Here is a 26,170-nt window from a genome sequence, read left to right as displayed (position 1 = left end):
GCTATCGATATTACTAACTTCGATATTACTTACATCGATATTAAGTATTTCGATATTACTTACCTTGGGTCGATATTCTGTCCTACGATATTCTTGCCTTCGATATTATGCTCCTTCGATATTTCAGACTCGATATTATGGTAGGTCGATATTTCCTACTCGATATTTTGACTGTGTACCTTTTTGGGCAGCACAATAACACTTTCATTCAGATTACATAAGGAAATGCAGTCTTGCTATGCTACTTGGTTGCCTGATTTTGTGACAAACATCATACCCTGTGGTCCAATGGAGGTATCTGCGTTTGTCCTGCCTGAAAGAACTGTTGTCATGTTACTGCTGGATCTCTACTGTAAAATGCTGTAAATAGTGAAAACTAAATAACATTTGTACTCTTAGTTATGGAAGTCTTGATGCTTATGTGTCAAAATGTATGAGTGTTTTCCTAAAGTTCTGATTACAATCAGCTCCACCTGCCAGAATGGAACTCTATGCATATGCTACAGCGGGACTCCAGAAATAAATTCTAAATCACCAATGGCCATTTCTCCAGAACCTCAGAAACACACATAACATTCAACAGTGGGGCCCATTGCACTGCATACTTACTCTGTTCATTTAATTGAGCTCACTAAGGGCCCGATGTAGGTGGCAAATTCCGGTCGGGAACGGCCGAAATCGGCCGTTTCCGACCGGTATTTGGCACTTTGAGATGTAGGGGGCCAGTATTTACCTATTCGGTATATTTACCGAATCGGTAAATTTACAGAATCTGTAAAATACCGAATCGGTATTTTTACCGATTCGGTATCTTCCAGATGTAGGTGGGACTCTTCTGAGTCCCACAGGCCTTTCAGATTCGGTATTTTAACACCCAATCTAATTGGGTGTTAAAATACCGAATCCAGGTGTGCATGCACATGTGTGCATGCACACCTATGCCATGTGACAGACAGACATACCCTTAGGGCATATCTGTGTGCCACATGGCACACAAGCCAGTATTGGGGGTGCTAGAGGGTGTCAAAGTGACACCCCCTGCACCCTTGCTGGAATCGGTATTTACCGATTCGGTAAATACCGAATCGGTAATGCCCATTGATTCCTATGGGCTTCAAGGCCCATAGGAATCAATGGGGGATACCGATTCGGTATTTACAGAATCGGTAAATACCGAATCTTACAGATTCTGTATTTACCGAATCTGAAATACCTACATCTCCCCCCCCTCTAATTTACCACTTCATAAATACCGAATCGGTATGATTCGGTATTTATGAAGTGGTAAATATAGATTTACCTACATCGGGCCCTATAACATTTGGCGGAGTGTCTAAACCTATTTAACTATTTTATTTGACACCTGCAATATAACACAGTTTACCATGGCCTCAATTTAAACACCATTTAATTCAGACACACCACCATAACGGCAATGGATCTGCTAGAACGAAAATTAGGCGTAGGAAGAATCAAAGACCCGCTTTTATATTCTTCATTTATCTAATTTTTATTCAAAGCAAACTTTAGTATGTCCGACATTTAGGCATTTATTTATTTCTATATTCAATAAGAATCTTTAACTCAATTTTCAAAAATGATCATTTATTTTAAAAGCTCAGAAATAGACATTTATTTAGAAGTTAAGCAAAAGTTTATCAAAGAACAGATAGTTCCAAGTTCATTCTCTACTAACATCCCTAGCTAACACCCTCATCCTAGCCTAACAGACCTGCAAAGAAAATAATCAGTCAGAAGTTAAAGTCCTTACTTTCCAAGTAATCGATCTTCAGTCCGGCAGCATCTCCAGAGGAAATCGAAAAAGCCACCCCTTCTAAGCAAAACCAAGGGTTTTTATACACTAAATCCCTAACTTAATCTATCTAAAAAGTAACTAACATCACCAATTCGAGACCTGATTGGGAAAATTTGGGGTAAATGAGCGCTTCCTTATCATTACAGCAATGTTTTTCCCAATGAATCCGCAGAAAAATAAAGGTTCTTTGTTTAAGACAGTTCGTGGCCTAGGCACATTCTGCATTTGTAACATAGATCAGCTTTCCCATTCTTTGGGCATTACATCGTTCATGCTTGGCACTCATCCAAGGTTCCGGGGCACGGTGGCCTTGAACTCCCCATCAAGCACAGTCAGCTCACTCGAGCTGGCAGGCATCTTTGAGGCGCATGCCTAGACTCGCTTGCAGTGGCTCAGAAAGGCCATTTTCTTACTAGGCCTCACGGGCCACATTTGGAACTATCACAGAAACAAACACAAATTCATGTTAATTATAGTAATGAAACCCTTCTGTTTACCTACCACCATTCTAATATTTCCCTATTAGTTGTTACCTAGCAATAAGCCACATAAATGCAGTTTATACTTACATAACCATGGTGAAGTAGTGTGGCTCACTGGTTAGAGGCGGCAGACCCGAGAGCAGAGGACGGCCCGGGACCAGGGTTCGATTCCCGACGCGGCAGGTTTCTGGACCAGGGTCAGCGGACTCGATAATTCTCTCGCCTCGGTGCCCACTCTGATCAGCGATCACACTCGGCAACTCTGGGCACTAGCTTGCCTCATCTTCACTAACGGCCCCACCAGACCGCCGGGGATGCCTGGTCTCACCCTGGAGATACCCATTAAAGGGACCATCTCTCAGGGAAGCCAGGAAGGGTTTCGAAGCGGTCGAAGCGCGGAGGTACCCCTTCGGGAGTGATTCCAGCGCTATATAAGCACATAATTAATTAATTAATCGACCTTTTAGCACAAAACGTTTACAATAAGCACATTTAAATTGCATTTTGTTTATAATTATGCTGCGCATTAATTCACATCACAATGACAACATACATTCATTATTTATTTCACTCCATGCAAGCAAGATTAGTACTTCCCACGTGTTTATGAATGCATATTACTCTAAGGTTGGTTATTTAAACACGTCACACCATTTGTAAATGTTAACATTATGGAACATTAACTTCACGAGGGGTACACAAAACTTCGCGTTTACCACCTCGCTCCATCAATTCCCTCATCTGGTGATCCCATCACCAAATATTCTCTCAAAATTTTGAAAAATTTAACAGAACATGTTTCAAGTTCTTCACATTAGTGTAATCTATACTCTAGTATCCTTCTCCTTTATTTCTTTAAAAATTTTCTCTCTGACTTCTTCCATCTCTATTTCATTCCTTTCTCTTTCTCTTGCTTTTCTCTCTTGAATTGTCATCTTTACTGACTTTCTAAATTCTCTTCTACTTTTGCATATACAACATAGTCTTATCAGAAAGATCACTATTACTATTATTGTTATCGGTATTAGTATCTTACCTACTATAGAACTACCTATTTCTTGAAACCAATGCTTAATTGCTGTAAGACTTCTACCTAATTTCTCAAGAACACCTTCAACCTCCAGTGGTTCAATCTCTTTATGTAATATTTGTAACATACCTTTCTAAATTTTGACTTTTATCTGAAATATCAGTACAAAAATGTTGCACTTTCAATATCCCACAGACTCCTCCCTCTTTTGCTAAGAGTATATCAAGTGCAAGTTGATTTTGCATTACCATTGCTCTCATGGCAACCATTTCAGTATCAACCATCAGGAAACCTCCTGCAGTATCTGTTGACAATCGATCAACTATTATGGACAATTTTCGGATTCTGTTTGCATTGAATGAAATTCCCACTGCTGGTATCAGTGCTCAAAAAACCTCACCTATTGTTTCTAATACACTTTCTCCTGTCTTTCTACTAAGAACTTTGCCTATCTCATGTTTACCACCTCTATCTACATGGAAAATTTTAGGAAAGACCAAACCCACATGACAAGTTCCATACCAATGGTCTGGTAGCTTATAATAAGCTCTATTCCCACAAATAAAATAAACACCCGGGAAAACAGGATTTCTTCCTCCTTTAAATCCCCAGCCCCCTATAATTCTATACTTGTCCTTACATTGACTTGCACCCACAAAGTAATTGTCATACACAGTATTGTCTATTCTTATACACAATTTCCCTAACATTGGTGTATTTATGTTTATAGCTACATTCACATTTTTATCATCCAGATTTTCATCATTAAATGTCCAATATTTTGATTTTTCTTGTTTAACTTTCTCACTTCTTTTATTAGCAATTCTTCTCTCTTCAACCATGTCTAGAAAAGTCCTTTCCTCCGATCTTAATTTACATGTCAAATTATGTTTTAAAGCAAACTCATGAGATAACTCTTCCATTTGCAAAAAATATTCTTCCATAACTTTTCCAGGTCTCTTTTTGTTCAATGAATTATCAATCCTTAATTTAGCAAAAATGTCATCTGTGTTGAAATAATGGTATTCCAATCTTCCAAGCTGATAAAACAAACTTGCAATTACACTACAAGTTACTCCATATGTAAGAGGAAAATGATGATATGTCACACCTTTTGACACTGATGCTGGCAATGTTACACAAACATAACAGTCATCATAATTCATGGTGTTGATATATTCAAGTAATAGCTTTGAAAATGTATTTTGCGAATAGTCACTGATGGATCTATCTTGATGCAACTCTGATTTATATGCATGAGTCTCATGAACCTCCACTTTCTCACTTGGCTTATTCAAACTCACATTTGATTTTAATTTCGTTAAATTATCCTGGAAAGGAATAACAATAGCTAAAATTTTCCATAATAATATCAAGAATCCCATACAAATGGAACAACATCTACACCATTTTTTAAAAATGGAACACTTCGTTTTATGATTATATGTCGACATTTTCTCTAACAGTGTTTCTTCGACCATATGTCACCTATAGTTTATACAATATCAGTTCACTAACAGTGTTTCTTCGACCTTGTGTCAATTCTATTCTAATCTATATTATAAAATATTTCTCTAACAAGTTTTCTTCGACCTTATGTCAACTCCGACCTCTTCTATATTTACATTATTTGTCTCACAGGGCTACAGACTTTTACTTAATATCATATACTTTGATTACCAATCATTTTTCTCTTAAATTGACTTCTTTACTCACTTTTCTCAATTTCTTTTGGGCAGTACACATTTTCCTGGCTGCTATTTACTTCAGCTATAGGTGGTAGGACTATATAAGTCCACTCAGGCGATTTGTATTTCTGATTTGATAGTCTTACTCTTTTTGGCCTTTGCACTACCTCATCTCATTCTGTCTTCTGTCTCTTTTGCTTTGTTTACAAGCTTAAATCTCAGTCCACCAGTTTCTCTAGGCCAATTATCTCCCTTACGGATTCTCTTGGTCTTTGGCTCTATTGTGTTATGCTCCACTCTCCAAGCTCTTTTCCTTGGACTTTTTCTTAACACAATTTCATCTGAACTATCATCAGTTTCACTTTCTGTATCTTCTACTGTGTCATTGATTATGATTTTCACAATGTCTTTATCTTCATCAGATTCAGCTTTCTTTTCTGTTAATCTGTTAGGAACACCTTCATAACTGGTACTCGGAATCTCAACCTTTTCATGAGTCACTTCCTCTTCTACAGTTTCAAGATTTCCACTCCTGCCTTCAGAGTTTTCAGATTTCTCTTCAGCTTTTTCCTCTTCAATGACTCTATCTTCACTTGCTTTTGCGTCTTTTCTGGTGTCTGTCTTTACCGATTCTCGACCTTCAAGTTGATCTTCGGAATCTGGTATCTCCACAATCTTCCTTTCACCTTCACCTTCAGACGCAGAACTGGCTTCTGATACTTCCAGATGTCAAGGTTCCTGTCGATCTTCAGTATCTGGATTCTCTTCTGATTCAGCTTCAGAATCAGAGTCAGATGTACTTTCACCGTCGTATGGGTATTCAGGTGCAGGCACACGGAAGGTGTGGCTGTCATGTACCCACCTCTTCAATCCAGCACAATTGACTGCAGTAGTACTGACCAGGTTTACCTGTTGTGGCTTCTGCCACCGAGGTACCAAACAGTTTCTTCTGCGATGTACTTTCACTCGAACCCAGTCTCCAGGGACTAGATCATGAGCTGGATTTTTCTCTTTAGAATTTGACTCAGTTCCCACCTGGTGGAGCACAGAAGTTACCACATCAGACAGATTTTTGCAGTAGTCCAATATTATATCATCATTTATGATTAGCAATTTATTAACAGGTAAATAAGCTTGTCTCATAACCCTGCCCATCAACGTTTCATGTGGACTTAATCCAGTTTTCCTGTCAGGAATACTTCTCAATGTCATCAAAACAAGTGGCAAAGCATCTGGCCACTTAAGTCCTGTTGCCAAACACATCTTTGCAATTCTATTTTTAATGGTTCCATTTACCTGCTCTACTACCCCTGAAGCCTCTGTTCTGTAGGCACAATGCAGCTTCTGGCGAATGTCCAGAGCTTCACAGATCATTTGCATCAACTCATTCTGGAAATGTGGTCCGCGGTCCGATTCAATGGACACTGGTAAACCGAACCGCGATATTATTTCTCTTAAAAACAATTTAGCATCAGTTATTCCATTATTCCTTCTTGTACGGAATGCTTCAACCAATCGGGAGAACAAACAGATTATCATAAGAACATATCTAAGTCTGTTGCATAGAGGCAATTCCACAAAATCCATCTGAACTCTTGTGAATGGACCACCCTCCCGTCTTATGGTTCCCAAACTCACAACAGTTCTTCTGTTTAGGTTGAATTGCTGGCACACTAGACATCTTTGGCGCAAACTCTCAGCAATCATCCTAAATTTGGTATTATACCAAGTTTGTCTGAAAAGACAAATCATGGCATTTCTTCCAATATGGGCTTGACCATGGTACATTCGGGCCATGTCTAAAATCATGCTATCGGGCATTTCTGGTCATCTTTGTAAACCCAAATTTCATCTTCTTCTCGCTGTCTACATCCTGCCTTTAGCCAAATATCCTTTTCTTCTGATTCTGCCTCCTCCTGTATCTGCTTCACTTCCTGCCCTGTCTCAACTACAGTGGTTAGCATCAAAGGACTCGGAACATGTTCTTTTGATTTGTCTCGATTGATTGAAATTTGATTTTTCGCACAATGCTTAGAAATGGCATCCACATAATTATTTCCTTTGGAAATATAATCCTCATTCTTTTTATGTGCTGTACACTTTACCACAGGTATTCTTGCAGGAAGCTCAATTACATCACTCAGTGTCTTCACAAACTCAGCATTCCGAATGGGTTTTCCCACCGAAGTTAAATAACCTCTTTGAGACCAAAGCTGTTCTTAATCATGAACAACTCCATAACCATCTTGACTATCAGTCACTATGGTTACTTTCACCTCTTTTCCTACTTCACATGCTCATATCAAAGCAATCAACTCCGCTTCTTGAGCAGAATGAATTCCTTTCAAACAAGATGCTTCCAACACTTCTGCTACTGTGCAAATGGCATAAGCAGCACTCAAAATGCCACTTTCTGTTCTCAAATATGATCCATCTACAAACATCACATAATCTGATTCAGGTAATGGTTCGTCCTTAATGCCCGACCTGGGTTTTGTGCAATACTCAAGAACATCCAGACATTTATGATCAAGTTCACCTCTCTCTTCTGCTTCAATAGTGTAAGGTAACAATGTAGAAGGATTAACATTCACACATCTGACAATAGTCACATTTTCGGCTCCCAAAATTACCTTTTCAAAACGAGTCATTCTGCTGTTAGTCATGTATTGTGTCTTTGCTCTTGTGAGGAGAATCTCCACTAAATGAGGTACATACACCCTCACAGGAAATCCCATCGCAATTCCTTCACTCTGCTCCAGGCTTACAGTGGTTGCTGCTACTGCTTTCAGACATCCTGGCAAAGCCTTTGCAACAGGGTCCAAAACAACTGAGAAATATGCAATTGGTTTTCTCATTTTTCCATGTCTCTGAATTAATACTGACAATGCACATCCTTCTCGTTCACTGCAGTACAGTTCAAACTCTTTTTCATAATCAGGCATTCCCAAAGCTGGTGCTTTACACAGTTTTGTTTTCAATTGTTCAAATGCTTCCATTTCAGTTTAGGTCAAAACTATTGGATCTCTGATGTCTGCTTTTGTCAGTCTCTGCAATGGTTTTGCAATCAATGAAAATCCACTAATCCACTGTCTACAATAACGTACCATTCCTAGGAACATTCTTACTTGTCTTTGAGTTCTGGGCGGTTGCATTCCTTGTATCATTCTGATTATTTCTATTGTGACGTGTCTGAATCCTTTTGCAATCTTATTGCCTAAATATTGTACTTCTTTCTGACAAAACTGCAATTTTGATGGAGACACTTTATGTCCTTCTTCTGACAAATGATTCAACAATGCTACTGTGTCACTTATACATGCATCTTTTATTTTAGATGCAATCAAAAGATCATCTATGTACTGTACTAATACAGACTCTCCAGGCATGCTTAGACTTTCTAATGATTACTTTAGCCACTGGTTAAAAATCGATGGACTCTCAGTGTACCCTTGTGGAATTCTACACCATGCTAGAATACAATTTTGGAACCGGAACGCAAAAATTGGCTGACTTTCTGTATGTAATGGGACAGCAAAGAACGCATTGCATAGGTCATTCACTGTATACCACTCTGCATCATGAGGAATTAGGTACAAAATCACTGCTGGATTTGGAACAATCGGGCAACATGGGACAAAAATGTTATTAACCTTTCTAAGGTCCTGAACAGTTCTAAATGTTCCGTTTGGCTTTTTCAATCCCATGATTGGTGAATTACATGGGCTGCTTTCTATTTCTCTAAGAATTTCTTGCTCAATTATTTTGTCAATCACTGAAGTGATTCCCTCAATTATTTCTGCAGTAATCTTATACTGAGGTATATTTGGGTAACTTGCAACTTCTTTTACTGTAACTTTTACAGGATCCACACCTTTCATCAATCCTATATCTTTTCCAATAAAATCCCATACTTCTTCTTTCACTACTTCTTTCGATTCAACAGGAATCTTTTCTCGATCAAAAACAGGAAATAACTTGCTCTGCTCTGCCTCAATCATGAGCATCGTCATTTTATACAAACTGTCTTCATCTGGCGTTTGCAATGCTATGCCATCTGGTGAGCAATATATGGCACAGTTCATTTTACACAGTGTATCCCTACCTAGCATATTAACAGGGCTACTGTCACACACCACAAATCGATGCATATCTTTGTAACTTCCAATTTCTACTTCAACTGGTTCTGTCAAAGGGGTTTGTATCTGTCTATTTGCTACATCTACAACTTGGATGGACTCTCCAGAGAGAGGAAGATTTTGAATTTCCACTGATCTTACAGTAGAACGGGTAGCACCAGTGTCAACTAGGAAAGTTATTTCTACATCATTCACCATTCCGTTCACAAATGGACCAGACTGATCTACCTCAAGAGTGGCTCCAAGCACACACTCTTCTCCCTCTCTCAGGCACCGTCATAAACTTTCATCCGACTCACTGCCACCCTCTTCTTGTAACCAATACTGAGGACACGCCTTCACTTTTTGCGGTCTTTTTACCTGTTCACCTCCGCTGAATCCTTTCTCTGCACTGTATCTCTGCTGGTTTACACTGTTTGGCAGTGGCGGTTGCGGCATCTGACTTTGCTGATTTGCTATCTGCTGTTGTTGCTGTTGTGGATTTACCTCAAACTTCACCTGCAAATTCAATGAATTATTTTCAGCATTAACTCTTGGTGGACATTTACACTCTTTCATCCAGTGCTCTTTCTTCCTTGCCGCAATTAAAACAAGGATGCTTCTTCTTTAATTCATCTATGTTTCCCTCTAACTTTGGTTTACCCTTAAAGTTTCCTTGATTCCCTGCATTCTTATTTTCCATTTGTGCTACTTGCTGTTCCGCTACCTTTACTCGTGCCCACATGGCTTTCTCTTTTGGCTTTTTCTGTTTTGCATCAATCTCTTCACTGCAATATTTTGCTTTTCTCAAAACATCATCCACAGTACCTGACTGCCATCCTATCATGCTGTCGAATCATATATCCAATCTCTGGTCTTAGTCCATACACAAATCTGTATATGAAATGGCTCATATTTTTCTCATTTAATTCCTCATAACCACTATACTGTTAAAAGACTGACAACAATCTTTCATAAAATAATTGTACTGATTCTTTTGGTTCCTGTGTGGTCCTGTCTATTTTTACCCAATCAGTTTCTTTTGGAGGTATTTTATTTTTCAGCCATACTATTACCTGCTCATATTTTTGCATCACGTCGGGTGATGGAGCTCCCATAACTTTGTCTCTGGCAATTTCTTACCTTGGCCAGTCTATAGCTATTTTGCATTCCGACCATAAATCTGCTGGCACCACTATGTCAAACAATCCATCTAGATCAATCCACAACACTTTTGACACTTTTACAAATCTGTCTACTTGACGATACCATTCTACTGGTTTCTCTCTCAATCTTGGGAAATCATTAGTAAATGACAATATATCCTGTCTGCTCCAGGGAACATGTACATATCCTCCTCCAGGTATCTCTCTCATAGGAAACTCAGCTGCTACTGCCTCTTTTTCCCTGACTGGAAAAGCTAATGTAGATTTGTCACTATTTTCTTCCTTCTTCACTTATGTCTCCATTTACTTACATCTCCCCTTCTTCGCAATAATACAATTAGCTCTTTTATCTGCAACAACCTCCCTGCAGTATTCATGTTTTCAATGTCTCTTTCTGCAAAATCCACTCTGTATGATTTCTGTAATGATTTGAATTTTGAAAATTCCACTCCCAATTAATTCGCTAATTCCTCCAATTGATCATTCACTGATTTAGCTCTCCATGTAATGCTTTTACATATAAACATAAGTTCATCATCCTGTAACGTTTTCAGTCTCTCTGTACCAATTGTTCCAATTATTCATTCTTCCATATCGACTTTTAGTTTTGCCACATCCAATATTTTCGGCTCACTACCTTTTTATTTCAAAGTTTTAATCCAGTCACTCAACTCCCTATCTGACAGTCCTACAGGAGTTTGTATTAAATCTATTTTATCTAGACCTTTCTCTGGGGTTGCAGAGTCAGATTCTGCACCCATTGGGTATCTGTACAATGAACTCTGGTTAAAAGTCAATTCGGGTGGATTCACATTAACAATTCGCTTTATTTCTGACAAATCAGGATAAATATTCTCTCTTGCTTTTTGCAAATTTGTTGCAACGGAATTGTCAAACTTGGTTCTTTTATTTTCTGATTTTCAAATACTGGTATTACTGGTCCTGTTATTACAGGTACAGTTACAGCTTCCATGTTTTTAGTAAGATTCTGAATTAATTCATGTGTAGAACGTTCATAATCAGAGATATTTGGTTGCACATCATTTCTATTTTCACTACTTTGCACACTTCTGTGTGAATCGTTCCTTGATACAGGAGTACCTGTAATTCTGGCTTCCACAACAGGTGTATTTGGAACATATCTAACCTCTACTCTGCCTGGCACATCTTTTAGACTCGAATATGGTCTTGGGGTTTCATCATTACTTTCATTCATTGCTGGAGCATTCGGAGTAGTCCATAAAGAACTTGGCTGATATGGTGGCAGTCTCCTATTTAATTTTTCTTCTAAAACAACTTCTTCTGATTCACTGTCACCAGTAATTTGATTCGCAGTCTCTGTATTCCTTTTCTTTTCTGTACATTTCCGACCCTCATATTCATCCACCACTCTAACTGGATGCATACCATCAAACATATCTCTGTCTCTCCATCTGCACATACTGCTTTCATGAGTTTCACCCCATAAATTTCGACCTCTACCTTTTGGTCTAATATGTCTGCATAGTCTCTCACTCTCTTGCTCATGCATCTCATCCTCCCATTCAACTAAAGCCTCAAATTGTGTCGGTCTAGGTCTCGGCCCAAGCGTCATCATTTTGTCTCTCAAATTTCTCAAAACTGCCGATCCTTTTTCAGGAAAAGCAAACACACCATCATCCTGAGTATACCTTGCCCAGTTCTCTAACCAAACACATGTATGGTAACCATATTTTGATAACATATAAGAAGCTGGCGTTTTCGGTGGAGGAAGTAATTTTCCCTCTCTAGTCACAATTTCTTTGTCTTTTGAAAAAGCATTCTTCAATTTCTTAAACCATGAAGGTTTCTTCTTTTCTTCTTCGTAATAATAAGACATTTCTCCGATAATATGGCTGAGATACCCGCCACCCCCTCTCAACACAATCCCCAAAAGGAGGGAAACCGGAAACAGTTCTTAAAGTTTTTGGATGTGGGAGGGAGTGACCCTCCCGGCCGTATTTATTAAAACAAAAAATTAAAACATTAAACGTTTCATGTTATGTACAATTTCATTATCACATTGCGATGTTTGGCTAACCTTAACATATTCTCTAATACAGAGGTTCTCCTAGCCGAACTAGCATCCTACAAAACATTCTCTAGAAACACTGAAATTGTACATCCTAACGTTTAAGGGCCAACGGCAAGGTCATAACCGGTGTCAAGATCCCTAACCAGACTTACCCCTCCCACTTGGGAGGGGCGACAGCACAGAGGCTTACCTCAAGTGCAACTACTAACAATTTCCCTTGACTTGACGGGGGCACTTAAGACTCGACGCCATTTAAAGGTCGTTCGAAGACTTGTGTGTGGTATCTGGAAGGTATCGTGGACCTCCCCCCACCCCACACAACTTACCGCATCTGCCGTCGCAGATGACACTGGCCCCGGGAAATTCCCCAGGAGGGGGCTGTAACCCCTCCTACAAAGGAAGGGGCCTTGACCGCCTTTCCTTTACTTCCGGCGACCCGCCCTTAGACGGGACCGCCTCCCCATTGAGGGGCCAATGGCCACCTCTCCCGAGCGCTCCCATCCGTGTTGGGTGACGCCCACTCATAGGGATCTACCAATTAGTGCTCACCGATCATGACCTTACCGCCTACCAAAAATAAATACGACAATTCTTACTCAAACCTAGGAAAAAATTGGTCGCTACGACCGAAAGAACATGCTTAAAATGCAACACTACGTCAAATCATTTTAATCGTAACAACTTACACGATATTCACCATACTTTATTATGATCAACAACAAACTGATACTTTCACAGCCTGTAAACGAAACGGAAAACATACTTATAACATTCACTTTATTGCACGACGACTTGCTGTCCTCAGGGGCTGGTGGGTGGGTCAAAATTGGCTCTTCGTTCTGTCCCGAGCTCACGGGTAGCGAGGAGGTGCAGCTTCGGAGCACAAGAACAAGAGGACGTCTTCTGGTCTTGCGTCTCTCTTTATCCGTCTTCAGGGCGGGCGAGAACCCGCCCCTGCCTGCCCCTAGGGCGGGGCTGGCTACGTCGGTGTCTAGGCCAGCCCACTCTAGGGCGGGAAAAAGCGCGCCCTGGCTACGCCGCTTCGGGCATACCAGCCGAGACGCGCCTCCCGCCCAAAAAATGGCTTCCCGGGGGGATCGAGGCACTCCGCCATACGTTCGGGGGGACCGAGTGGTCGCCCCTTTCCATATGGCTGAGATACCCGCCACCCCCTCTCAACACAATCCCCAAAAGGAGGGAAACCGGAAACAGTTCTTAAAGTTTTTGGATGTGGGAGGGAGTGACCCTCCCGGCCGTATTTATTAAAACAAAAAATTAAAACATTAAACGTTTCATGTTATGTACAATTTCATTATCACATTGCGATGTTTGGCTAACCTTAACATATTCTCTAATACAGAGGTTCTCCTAGCCGAACTAGCATCCTACAAAACATTCTCTAGAAACACTGAAATTGTACATCCTAACGTTTAAGGGCCAACGGCAAGGTCATAACCGGTGTCAAGATCCCTAACCAGACTTACCCCTCCCACTTGGGAGGGGCGACAGCACAGAGGCTTACCTCAAGTGCAACTACTAACAATTTCCCTTGACTTGACGGGGGCACTTAAGACTCGACGCCATTTAAAGGTCGTTCGAAGACTTGTGTGTGGTATCTGGAAGGTATCGTGGACCTCCCCCCACCCCACACAACTTACCGCATCTGCCGTCGCAGATGACACTGGCCCCGGGAAATTCCCCAGGAGGGGGCTGTAACCCCTCCTACAAAGGAAGGGGCCTTGACCGCCTTTCCTTTACTTCCGGCGACCCGCCCTTAGACGGGACCGCCTCCCCATTGAGGGGCCAATGGCCACCTCTCCCGAGCGCTCCCATCCGTGTTGGGTGACGCCCACTCATAGGGATCTACCAATTAGTGCTCACCGATCATGACCTTACCGCCACAGGTCCGGATAGTTGACCGGCTATCCGGACCCCCCACAAAACTCCTACCTAAAGGTCATGTTTTAACGACTTTAACCAAGCTAAGAAGTCTCCTATGAGTAACTCATTCCCCACCCTTGACAAATGCACACCATCCCCCAGATACATACTGTCATCATTAATACAACTATGCGAGATCGAATGCAATGTCTTGGCACGGAACAACCTACTCACTTTGTTATTCAATTTTCTAACAGAATGATTCAAAGCAGGGATCGAGATAGCCCCCCGCCACACTTTTCGTGGGATCATATGAGACCACGCAATTATGCACCCCGGAACTCTCCTCGCTAACCAACTTACCGTGGAAAGCATAGCCTCCAGGAGAAGTCGTCTACCGGTGGTGACCAAATCATTGCCCCCCAAATGCACTATGACTATGGACGGCGGTGACCTTATCCGCTCTAACAGACCCTCAAAGAATGCCTGAAACTGGTCAATACAGAGACCGCCCCTTCCGTAGAAGGACACTCTGTACCCGTATTCCCCAGGTACGTGAATCATGTCACCTGCTTTGAATACGTCTGCGGCCCGTCTCACGTATGAGTGGCCCACGACCCACACCTCCTTCCTCACAGCCGGTGACGTGCGACCGCTGGCCTGGTGTTGGGTCGACTGCACAGTCCGCCCTGCCGCGTAGGCTTGCGCAACTGAAAACAAACAAAAGACAAGAAGCGTGACTACATGATTACAGCTTCACAACATGTGCAATCGCACGTACCTCTTATAACAATTGGAGGACCAGCGCCCCACACGTTTCACTTGTTCTACATTAAGACCCCTGGCTGTAGCTTCAGTGGCAGCCCCTATTCGAAAGGAATGGGTCCCAAATTCGCCCGGGTCCAAGCCCGCTGCGGCAATGGCCATTGCAAGCACCCGCTGAAACTGAAACCTCGTCAGCGGGGTGGCGTCTGCATGCCTCAACAATGTCCCCCCCCATGATGCCACCCTTCGTGCTAGGTAATCTTCTAAGCACTGTACCGGACACATGGATGACCCGGGGATCCTGCGAATGATCGTGCAGTCCCCCCTCCCATCTTGGTCGGTCTTGGACCTGAGAAAGGAGACAATCATCGCATCGCCCCTGATCTGAACATGTTCCCTGCACAAGCCCCCCGCCACATCCTGTTTGTTCCTTGCAACCAGCTCACTAACTCTCATAGCCCCGTGAAATGCTAGCGTAAATGCAGTCCGGAACAAACAGGTCTCGAAAGGAGACGAGCATGTGTTAGGGAGTGAGGCCAGTAACTGGGACAACCTATCCAGACCTATCGGTCGTCTTACGTCAACTCTGCGACCCTCTAGGCGTTGCCACCCACGCAGCGCCTTTTGTACTGCAAAAGACGCTGTCGGGTCTTGGATGCCATGGGCCCTGGCAACAAAGGAAATGGCGGCACGATGCCTTTGGGCCGTAGCCACCGATTTCCCAGCCCTACGTAAGGACATCAGAAAAAGTACTACCCACTCTTCCTGACCCCAAAGTCCCCCTCTCTCTGCCCCCAAAAAGGCTAAATAGGCCTGAAACGCCCCTTCATATGCCTTCCTTGTCCTGGGTGCTAGACTCTCTCCCACGAGGTGACGAAGTTCGGGGCACCGAGAGACCAGAGAGCTTCGGGGAAGGGTGCCGGCTCTGGGTCCGCTGAAGGAAGGAAACCCGAGAAAGCCTGCATGTGAAAACGAGACAGTGCATCAGCAGCCTGATTCATCACCCCTGGGACATGTTGTGCTCTGAATATCACGTTCAGTTGCATACACAGTAAGACAATTTCTTTGAGCAGCCTCAAAATTAATTTACAACGGGCTGCCTGACTATTGATGCATTCTACCACGGTCATATTGTCGGACCAGAACACGACAGAATGATCTCTGAACCCTTCTGGCCAGGTTCTCAGGGCCACCAGAATGGGAAATAGTTCAAGGAAAGCAATATTACTCGTCAGCCCCTTCTCGTGCCACCATAGGGGCCACCTTTGTGCAGACCATTTTGTGCCGAAGATGGCGCCAAAGCCTATGCTTCCTGCTGAATCCGTCCATAGCCCAAGCTCTTCGGAGGACACGGCTGGCTTGTTCCAGACGACTCGGCCATTGAAGTCCGCCAGAAATGCTAACCAAATCCGCATGTCCTGGCGGACCTCAGCCGATAACCTCGTGCGATGATGACCCTCCTTTAGGCCGACCATCGATTGGGCAATTGAGCGGGAAAAGGGGCGAGCCATTGGGATCACCCTCAAGGCAAAGTTCAACTTTCCCACTAATTGTTGCAACTGATGCAGTGTAACCTTAGATGTATTTAAACATACTTGGAGGGCTGTCCTGAATTTCAACACTTTGCTAGCTGGTAAACGGAAACACCCCTCCCTTGAGTCCAACTCGATCCCCAAAAACTCGAGGCAAGTCGTGGGACCCATAGTTTTACCCGGTGCCACTGGCACGCCAAAATGACCCATCAACACACAGAATTCAGCTAAGGCCTGGGCACATTCGGGATTTCCGGCGGGGCCAAGGAACAAAAAGTCGTCAAGGTAGTGCATTACATTTCGGAAACCCGTTTTCTTAGTAAACACCCATTGCAGGAAAGTACTGAATTGCTCAAAATAAGCACATGATACAGAGCATCCCATTGGCATACACCTATCCATGTAAAATGACCCCTGGAACCCGAATCCCAGAAGACGCTGATCGTCTGGGTGTACCGGTAGCAACCGGAACGCTGACTCGATATCTGATTTCGCCATCAACGTCCCGGGCCCCAGGCGATTCAAGATGGCTACTGCCTCATCAAACGATGCGTATCGCACCGAACAAACTTCTGGATCAATTGCGTCGTTCACCGAAAGACCATGTGGAGCATACAGATTATGGATCAAACGAAACTCACCTGGGTCCTTCTTGGGGACCACCCCTAACGGAGAACAAACAAAATCCGGTACCGGGGGTACACAAAACGGGCCGGCGACCCGTCCCCGGCTAACCTCTTTCTGAATTTTCTCTTGCACTACAGATGTATGTTGTAAAACGGAAAGTTGATTTTTGCAAATCCCTACACCCTGAAAGTCCCCCACCGGGATGCGGAAACCATGTGTAAAACCGTTCCGCAGCACCCCAGCAGAAGTACGATCCGGGTATTCACTGAGCCAGGGAATCATTGCCAAGGTATCAATCGGGGTTGGTAAAGGCGCCCCTCGGACTAGTTTAGACCTGTTTGGCGCCTCCCTTACCCCCATTCTCACCCGTTCTGGCTCTGCACGATGACTCAGGATGGGACGACCCACACGTACTACACTCGTGCTTGAATTTACACGATCCCGGAGGCCTGGTACATTTCCCTTTGTTGAAATTAAAGCAGAAACCCTTTCTCCCTGTATTGCCTGCGGGCCTCGACTGATCGTCGGTGCTCGTACTTGGTCGAAAGGGCGTCCCCACATTTTGGCGGGAGTAATCAACAACATTGCTCCCAACCAATGGCATTTTTAACATTCCCGATTCTTTCATTTTATCCCATGTTACAGAATCGTAACAATCCCAGGTCAAACTCTTGTTATGTTCCTTTTCTTTCCTGAACAAATTGTCATAACAAAACCAATGGTTACCTTGATACGCTGTCGAGTAACCCATAATTCGTGATTGATAAATGGGAAACTCAGGAAGCAACTCGGGCCTACGTTCCCCCAAAATCGATGTAAAAATACCCCACGCATTGCCCCAGTTGCCAATATTCTCATTTACCTTAAAGGCGGCCATTTTTGCGCGCCAAACACTCGGATGCATTAGGTCCTTCTGACTTCTAACATGCTCCACCTCATAATGATCAACAAGCAAGGAGAAAATATTCACGTACTCCCCAGCCCAGATCTTTTCCTTTATAGCTAAAGGTACATGTTGTCCCAATCTCTCTCTACGAGAGGGTGCTGACTCGTCCCTTGCAATCGGCAATGGCCGCTTACCTGTACCGGACGCAGCTTCTGCCGCTTGCGGCTTGTCTATTCCCGCCAACGGCGCAGTCACTTTAGCTGCATCTCTCTTCTCACGAAGCCCTTTTATCAGCGCCTGTGCCTCGGCAGCCGTGGCGCCATCACAACTATCCCCCAACCAAGCTGCTAGCTGTGCTGCCAGCTCGGGGGGCATGTCTTCCTTGGATGTCGGGGTGACGACAACGGGGATTGGATTCCCCTCCATCGGTACTGGTGTCGGCGCCTCGAGCGGGGCAGAGGGAACCGGGACGTCTCCACCGGCTGGAACCCTTCTCGGCCTCTTAGGTCTCCCTCCAGCCGGCGCAGAGCCCGAACCCTCCTCCCCGTCTCGCTCCGCCAACCGTTTCTTTATGTCGGACACCTCTTTGCAAAGGGCCCGCACCATCTGGTCGGTCGTCATTCTCTTTGCGCCTTTCTTGGGCATCTCTCCGACGAGGTATCTAGAAGACAAAGAAAAAGATCAAAACGCTCAAAATTGGCTCTTCGTTCTGTCCCGAGCTCACGGGTAGCGAGGAGGTGCAGCTTCGGAGCACAAGAACAAGAGGACGTCTTCTGGTCTTGCGTCTCTCTTTATCCGTCTTCAGGGCGGGCGAGAACCCGCCCCTGCCTGCCCCTAGGGCGGGGCTGGCTACGTCGGTGTCTAGGCCAGCCCACTCTAGGGCGGGAAAAAGCGCGCCCTGGCTACGCCGCTTCGGGCATACCAGCCGAGACGCGCCTCCCGCCCAAAAAATGGCTTCCCGGGGGGATCGAGGCACTCCGCCATACGTTCGGGGGGACCGAGTGGTCGCCCCTTTCCATTCTCTGTCTTACAAAAGATCGTGCAATTCCCTGTTTGCTGTTCCGTACACCAACCTATCACAGCGCGGTTTACACTAACGCACCAGTTAGAACACAATACGTTTTTCTAAGTGCTTAACCAATCGTTTTGCTGCTTGTTCGTGATGAACCTATCAGCTCTTACTCTGACTTGGTCACGTGAACCAATCCCAGCGCGGCACTTTTGACGTCACCAGCGCTCCGGCTTCTGCAGCACCGACTGACCCCTCCTTTACAGGGTTTTTTCAAGAAGCCGTATTTACAAGATATTTTACAAAATCAGTTAGTAACTTACAGAAAACAATACCATTTGCCTGTTTCGCTAATAAAGTGATAGAATTTTCAATCACACAAGTATTCTGTAACCAGAGTAGATGACGCTTATCTCCTCAGAATTAGACCTGACGATAAAGCAACACTACTGGCCTTACCCTTCTATCAGGCAATACCGAACTTGTTTCTTTAGGAAAGCACATACAGAGATCTTTTTCACCTCCTTAGAGACAATCCCAGAGTTTCACTTGAACGCGTATTGCAATTACTTTTACACACGTTCATACATAAAACCCTATTCATATATACATCAACTCTGTATCGCCAGTAAGCAGCACTTCCAACTAACCCACCACAGAATTCCTCTATCGTTATTAAAGTAGACGCCACTCCTTTACCCTTCTAACAAGCTCGGATTGAGTGCTACTACTTTCCTCAGCAATAAGTTTTAGTCATGATACGCAATGATCCCTATACTTGAAAGCCAAGATTTCATAGACTGTCCTCATTATACATTTATCCTTTCACACCTAATGTCCCTAAACAGTGATATACGACGATACCACTGCAGTATGTGACAATACTACGTCTTTGAAACAGACTAATGCACTGTGCAACTTTATTTGCCACACTTCCTCTCCCTGCAGACAGAGGCACTAGCTTCCCGCAACACTTGGAAGCTTTTCTAAACTACATATAACGTAATACAAACTCAACAGATGTTAGTTCATAAATCTTTACATTTTAAACTCTATATAATGCTTTATACATAATCCTAGCTAATTTCCTTAGCAACCACTACTCTGCTACTAAGTAATAACTGCTACAGCGGGACTCCAGAAATAAATTCTAAATCACCAATGGCCATTTGCCCATTGCACTGCATACTTACTCTGTTCATTTAATTTAGCTCAGAGATTTGACCATCAACTCAGGAGTCTCACTATAACATTTGGCGGAGTGTCTAAACCTATTTAATTATTTTATTTTACACCTGCAATATAACACAGTTTACCATGGTTTTAATTTAAACACCATTTTATTCAGACACACCACCATAATGGCAATGGATCTGCTAGAACGAAAATTAGGCGTAGGAAGAATCAAAGACCCACTTTTATATTCTTCATTTATCTAATCTTTATTCATAGCAAACTTTAGTATGTCCGACATTTAGGCATTTATTTATTTCTTTATTCAATAAGAATCTTTAACTTTATTTTCACAAATGATCATTTATTTTAAAAGCTCAGAAATAGACATTTATTTAGAAGTTTAGCAAAAGTTTATCAAAGAACAGATAGTTCCAAGTTCATTCTCTCCAAACATCCCTAGCTAACACCATCATCTTATCCTAACAGACCTGCAAAGAAAATAATCAGTCAGAAGTTAAAGTCCTAACATTCCAAGTAATCGATCTTCAGTCCGGCAGCATCTCCAGAGGAAATCGAAAAAGCCACCCCTTCTAAGCAAAACCAGGGGTTTTTATACACTAAATTCCTAACTTAATCTATCTAAAAAGTAACTAACATCACCGATTCGAGACCTGATTGGTCAAATTTGGGGTAGATGAGCGCTTCCTCATCATTACAGTATTGTTTTTCCCAATGAATCAGCAGAAAAATAAAGGTTCTTTGTTTAAGACAGTTTGTGGCCTAGGCGCATTCTGCATTCGTAACATACATCAGCTTTCCCAGGCTTTGGGCATTACATCGTTCATGCTCGGCACCCATCCTAGGTTCTGGGGCAAGGTGGCCTTGAACTCCCCATCAAGCACAGTCAGCTCACTCGCGCTGGCAGGCATCTTTGAGGCGCATGAGTAGACCAGTACTCGCTCGCAGTGGCTCAGAACGGCCATTTTCTTACTAGGCCTCACGGGCCACATTTGGAACTATCATAGAAACAAACACAAATTCATGTTAATTATAGTAATGAAACCCTTCTGTTTAACTCCCACCATTCTAATATTTCCCTATTAGTTGTTACCTAGCAATAAGCCACATAAATGCGGTTTATACTTACTTAACCATCAACCTTTTAGCGAAAAACGTTTACAATGAGCACATTTAACTTGCATTTTGTTTATAATTAAGCTGCGCATTAATTCACATCAAAATGACAACATATATTAATTATTTATTTCACTCCATGCAAGCAAGATTAGTACTTCCCACATGTTTATGAATGCATATTACTCTAAGGTTGGTTATTTAAACATGTCACATCTTTAGTAAATGTTAACGTTATGGAACATTAACTTCACGAGGGGTACACAACATTTTGCGTTTACCACCTCGCTCCTTCACATACAGAGGAAGACGTACCAGACACAACCAAATACCAGAGAGCAAGGGGAATGGGATTGAGAGAGTGGCATACTGAATGCTCTGGTATTCTGTAGGACTATTCTCTCAGGTGTTACATTTCTCGGTACAGCATGGTTATGAACTGAGGCTCCATGGTAGCTATAAGCTGTAACCACAGCAGAGGGAACATTACCATGGGGTGGAGGTGAAACTGTGAATGAACTATACAGCAAGCGGAATACCAATGCAATACTGATAGTTGCCTGGTAGCTTCCTTAAGCTTCCAGGTTGTGTAAATAGTGCCTCTACCTGTCATGAGTTGGACGTCCCACTGGCTTTATTCTCACAGCAACCCAGCCACCAAACGTCAGTGCACCCAAGTCTTAAAGGAACTCCTCAAAGGTCTTCTTGTAGCTGTCTTCAATTTGTGAATACCTTGCTGATTCATGACGATAGGCATGGTGCATGAGTTTATGTGGACTCTGCAATCCATGTTGTGAATCTAGTCTTTAACAAATTATGGGATTTCAGGTAGTAATAGATGCATAGATGAAAGCATTATTCTCTGTAACTAACAATGTTTTGCTGGGTGATGCAATCATTTTTTTTCTTGTAGTGTTAGAGTTGGATGGGCTCTAAATTCAAACAAAATGGCTACAATGTGATGTAGTCTTGTGTTTTACTAAATATGATGAAGTTGAGCTGTGTAAGCAATAGTGAGGTAGGTTTCTCAAGTGTGCAAATGGGCATTTATCTGCAATTGATGATGAAACTGTGCTCTGGAGCGGAAGTATGACGTTACAACGCATACTTTTACCACGCATACCATTACAACGCGGTATTTACAACGAATACCGTTACAACGCATAGCGCTTAGAGGTGCTGGATAGTGGTAAGTATAATTTTATATTCCAACTCCAGTCCCCGTGGACACTAGGGAAGGTGTTGGATATAAAATTATACTTATTCCCTATCCTAGAGCGCCCCCCAGCGCAATGCGTTGTAATGGTATGCGTGGTAATGCCTGCGTTGTAATGGTAGTGCGTTGTAAAAACTTCGTTGTAACAGTTGAATACCCTCTGGAGCAGATGAAGACAGGGAGCTCTTTGAGGGATATTTAATCTTCACCCTATAAATTGTCCCCTTAAGGAGAGAATGTTGACTCCTCACAAACTGGAACTATGGCCCTCTTTATAAATGGCATGATAAATTCTGATATTATATTAAATTCAATAACTGTACATAATAGACTCATCAATTGTGAGGTATTTATTGCACCCAATAAATAATGAGTATGAAAAAACACATTCCAAGATACATTTTGGCAGTTCAAACTTGCCAACTTTTATTGGGGTGTTAAATGCCAGCCAATTCAAATTTTTGTATGATAAGCTCTGCAATAGGCATATTGTGCCCCATTTCAAGGACAGCCCTCGGAATAAGGAATAACTATCACACGCAATAAATTATGTGTATCACAGTGTTGGTCTTTATTGTGTGCCAGAATTATAGCACATAAAACCGGTCTATTCATAATGAGGACCAAAGACTACCAGCAGGCATGCTAAGACATGCTGTTCAATTGCCTTTTCCCAGCAGGAATATGTTGGGAAGTACAAAATGTGGGCAACTACTGGTTCTTTGATAAATTCCATCATGCATGCAAGGCACAGGTTAGAGACTATGAATTAGCTGTAGAGGTATATGTTCACGTGTATGGACTTGATGGTTGCTCATGAAGATCAGACAAAAAAAACACATTTTAATGCTGTGACAGGGACGCATAGAACAGCCATAAAACCTGTTCACTAAAAATGTAAATTTCATCAATGGGGCCTTGATGAGGATGTGGGTACCGTTGGTCTATTGAAGTGGTGGAAATCATGGTTCACAGGTGATAGGGCCCAAAAGCTGAGTTGAGCTTTCGTTTAAGGACTGCATAGTGTCCTTGTTCCGCATGACTTTAGAGGGAGCCTGCAGAGGTGAAATGGCTATTTCTGTCCTGAGGTACCAAGGTAGAAAAAAAGAAGTACAGTTTTTAAAGTCAGATTGGCTTTGGGGCGTGCTAGGAAATATTCTGGAAAATTCTTTTGTATTTTCATGAACATGATTTGTAACTATTTATGTTTAAGGGCCTTAGATACTTGTCTAAAGCAGGTATCAGGCTTGTTTTGCAACAAAGTAAAAAGTAGATTTTTATCTCTTCAGTGATACTCCTTTTACCAAATTTATAAAAAATTTAAAATTGTAGTAACTTGTTGCGATTTAAACTCGTGACCTTTAATAACGCACAGAGGTAGATCTTTGGTGAAGTGCTAAATTCTTCAAACAATTTTTCTTGGACCCCCAACATGTTCAATGCTTATCTGTGATGTTTAGTACTGTGGGTCAGTAGTCTAGAAACGTGTTCTTTCCAGTCAATCTCTGTTGCATAATCTGGTCTTTGGCCAATCGTGCTGTGGTTTACAGGCTCCCTGCTCCGAACCACCAAGAGTGACACATTTGATGCACAGAGACCTATACACAAAGATGCGAGCAGGTTGAGAACGCCGAGAGAACACAGAGAGTGTGCATTCCGCCACTCTCTGTGTGCCGCTCTCCGCCGCACACGCCACCGAGGCCGGAGCTGCCGAGCTGTCCGTTGCGGCTGGAGCCTCGGGAGCCTTTGGCGGGGCCAGAGTTATCTTTCCGTGGAGCAGCCTGCAGCGGCTGGAGCCACCAGGGAGCCTTCCCTGCTGCCGGAGCCACCCCCTACCTTTCCGCCCGGGGGTGCAGCCAGAGCCGCCTCTCCCCTTTCGCCCGGTGGAGCACCATGGTGCGACTGGAGGTGCCGGGGAGCTTGCGGTGTGGCCGCGGCCGCCTCTACCTCTCCACCTGGAGGTGCTACCAGAACCGCCTATACCCTCTCGCTCTGCCGAGCACCTTGCAGCGGCTGGAGCCGCTGGGGAGCCTGCGGTGCGGCCGCAGCCGACTCTTCTTTACCGCCCGGTGGGGTGGGTACCGTGGAACAGCCTGCCGTGGCTAGAACCATTGGAGAGCCTTCGCTACGGCCGGAGCCGCCCCCTCCTTTCCACTCAGTGGTGAAGCCAGAGCAGCCAGAGCCGCCTTTACCTTGACACCGGGTAGGGCTGGTGTAGCGGAGCACCCTGTCCAGCTAGAGCCGCTGAGTAGCCTCCGGTGCGGACAGAACCGCCTCTGCCTCTCCGCCCGGCAGTGCGGGTACTGTGGAACAGACTCCCGTGGCTAGTGCCGTTGGGGAGCCTCTGGTGCAACCGGAGCCGCCCTCTCCCTTTCCACCCGGCGGGGCTTGTGCCACGGAGCACCCTCCTGCGACTGGAGTCTTTGGGGGAGCCTATTGTGAGGCCGGAGTCGTCTTCTATCTCTCCGCCTGGTGAGGCTGGTGCCGCACAGTAGCACGCTGCGGCTGGAGCAGCCAGGACCGCTTTTCAAAGCTGTATAACAGTACAAACAGCCAACTTGCCCTAACTCAAGGTACATGCTGGTCACTACAGCCTTCTATTCTTGCACAGTGCGATTCTTTTCCAACAGAATTGTGCAAGAGAGTCATAATAAGTCCATCTCTCGCAGTATGGTGTATGGTATACAAAAAATTGAGAACACGCACAATATATAAATCTGCGCTGTGTGCTGTTCAAGCAGGGGCAACTTGCGGAGCTTTGATATTATGACGGGAGCCTTTCCGTCGAACACGCACCACCCCAAGAAGATAGGGGGCACCTGGCAGGTATCCAACCGAGCTGCTCACGGTGGAGCACAGAGAAAGGATTTAGGAGGAGCCCTGCTTGCTGAGGCTCATCTGAGAGCCTTTCGTATCAGACAGAAAGATATTCCGCTATTATGAGCCAGAAATTTCGGAAACCTATGTTCCCAGAATGCCCCATGCTCATAGGAGGAGCCCATCAGGGGTCGGGGAATCAGCATCAATCAATGTGGAACAGAGACCGAAACTGCTGTCACCTTACCTTTGAAGAAAAAGGAACTGCCTTCGAAACGCGTTGGTATAAAGGGATGGAGCAGCTGTCACACGACATTAGAAGGCAGACAGGATGCTTTCCATACCTCGAATAAAGGCATGAACCTAAAATCTGTGCAGTGTGCTGTTCAAGCAGGGGCAACTTACGGAGCATTGATATTATGACGGGAGCCTTACCGTCGAACGCGCACCACCCCAAGAAGATAGGGGGTCACCTGGCAGGTATCCAACCGAGCCGCTCACGGTGGAGCACAGAGAAAGGATTTAGGAGGAGCCCTGCTTGCCGAGGCTCATCTGAGAGCCTTTCGTATCGAAGCGAAAGATATGCCGCTATTATGAGCCAGAAATTTTCGGAAACCTCTGTTCCCAGAACGCCCCATGCTCATAGGAGGAGCCCATCAGGGAGTGAGGAATCAGCATCAATCAATGTGGAACAGAGACCGAAACTGCCGTCACCTTACCTTTGAAGAAGAAGGAACTGTGCAGTGTGCTGTTCAAGCAGGGGCAACTTGCGGA

Source organism: Lissotriton vulgaris, chromosome 1_2 (genome assembly GCF_964263255.1).
Source record: "Lissotriton vulgaris chromosome 1_2, aLisVul1.2, whole genome shotgun sequence".
NCBI lineage: Eukaryota > Metazoa > Chordata > Amphibia > Caudata > Salamandridae > Lissotriton > Lissotriton vulgaris.
The sequence above is the reverse complement of the archived record's forward strand: the minus strand, read 5'-3'. Positions refer to the sequence as shown.